Below are 2379 nucleotides of genomic sequence, written 5' to 3' on the forward strand. Positions count from 1 at the left end.
TGTTTAGGACGAACTTTGGTCCTGAATGCTGAAGAACGAAGTCTTTTACGATAACCCTTCATTATAGTATGCTACTTCGTTGGCAGCTTTTGGCTGCCATCTATCGTTGTTGTGGGGTAGGGTTCGACATATCTGTGCCTCACATTTTCAGTTATAATGAAAGCTAATTTACATATCTCCCAAGTCATATAGGTTGCATGTGTTTGGTTGGTTCACATTAGGAGGCTATGTGGATATTTGAAAATTCAAAACCAAGTTTTTGAAAAATTGGATATTATTTGAAAATTTCGGATATCAGATTCTGATATAGCTATATCCAGTTCCATCCGAAAAACTTATATTTATTATGAATTTTAATTTATTTGCTTTTATAATAAAAAATAATAAACTAATGACATAAAATTATAATAATAGAAAAGTAGTACTAAAATGAAAATATATTTATTTATACTATATGTTTTATAATGATAAAAATAAATTAATCAAAGCAAATAAAACTTTAATTATTAATATTTTTCAGATGGGATATACTATACATTATCCGATATTTGATTATTTGATTTGGATATTAAAAATCAGATTCAGATACTATTTTTTATATTTGTCGGCACCGACACCCCTAGTTCACATGTAAGTTTATCGAAAAGAAACGTGCTTGGTTCACATCAATCAATTCTTGAAACAGTAGGCAAATGTTGGTCACAAAGCGAGTGATACTAAAACTATCCCTATACAACTGAAAAGGCTAGGTTCAACAATTGTTTCCCTAGTCAAACATACCCAAATAACCCGGGACGGACTTAGGTAGGGGCCAAGGTATATATTCAATTGAATACCATCAAACATTGAGAAAATAGTATATATCCTGCCTGTTATATGAACTGCACTTATACAAACTCTAAAGAAACTCCACAATGAAAAACAATGAATTATATGCTGATTTTTTGTGGAGATGTTCTTTCCACAATATAGATTATTTTTAGGAAAAAAAAATTAACACATTTGAAGATGTCTAGACGTATCAAAATTCGCTTACAATATTATAAAATTATCCAACGGTCCAAATTTTTCAAATTTCAAAACAACTTTTAAAAGGGTTAAACATTTTTGTTTGGGCTGATTTTTTGTAAGTAGATTCTCTGTGAGAAGACTATCTTCACCAAAAATCAGCCCTCAATTCATCTTATAAATCCACTTTTGATAATGAAGTTCATTTAAGGTAGAATTCATATAACGGGATTATATATATGCTTAGGTACATTATATATTGCATCAATACGCTATGCTCGAGATTTGATATCATAATATCTCTCTCCTCACTAGCTCTCCAACTTCTGTAGTAACTGTAGGTCTACAGTATTGTACGTCTGTACTTAGATAGTTAATTAAGTACCCAATCACACATTTGTTTATACATTCATTCAAAATCAAAATCACGGTACTTGTCCAAAATATCAGACAACTTAAATTAATTAAAATTGATATTCCAATCCTATATAAGCTAGATATTTGCTACCATGATGGTCATCCATATAAGTACTAAATAGTTATTTTCAGTTATTTGCCAAGAAGTATACTCGTTTCACCAACGATACGCTGTCAGCATAAACTTCAGCTCCCATAGTAAAAATTCCAATTTTTCTGAAGCTTTTGTTAATCAAAATCTATTATAAATGTGAAAATCAAACAAACTTATCAATATTTTCAAAAGGTGGATAAAACTGTCAACAAATAAATTGAACTGATTAATTTTTCTTGAGAACTGCAACCGCTTTGCCGGTTAAATTGATTTTAATTTGCAAACAAATTTATGGATGATTAGAATTTTTAAATACCCTCGTGAAATATCATGGGTCCATCACTCCAAATAACCTAGGGTCCTAATGAGATTTGAGCTTGAGGCCTGCTTGAATGGGTGGTGTACTTTAACCAATAGAGTTGCGTTGAGTAGCCAGATAATCTGCCGCCATAGTTACTCAGCTCGCTTACTCTCTCTGAAAATATGGGTGAACTGGATGTTTATCGGAAAAAAAATGGTGAAGTGGATAAAAACAAGAGGAGCAGTTATTACTTGAAGGTTAAGTTACTTGAATCCGAGTAAACCATGTTCCAAAGATACCATGGTATTGGCGTCCTTTTTTTTGTGATGTCAGGTGCAAGAAGTGAAGAAAGAGTTGGAGTGAACTCTCATGCTCCTGATGCCCATATAAGGCCACCAAGTTCATATCTAATATTCTAATTAATAGCATTCAACTACTGCTGCAGTGGATGCTTGTTGTCTCCTCATGAGTAAGCTTTGTATACTTATTTGTTAAAAATTTACGTATTTCATTTATATTATATATATTTCTAAAATAACTCTTTGTAATGGTTATCCCA

The sequence above is a fragment of the Coptis chinensis genome, chromosome 4, assembly GCF_015680905.1.
Source record: "Coptis chinensis isolate HL-2020 chromosome 4, ASM1568090v1, whole genome shotgun sequence".
Lineage (NCBI taxonomy): Eukaryota > Viridiplantae > Streptophyta > Magnoliopsida > Ranunculales > Ranunculaceae > Coptis > Coptis chinensis.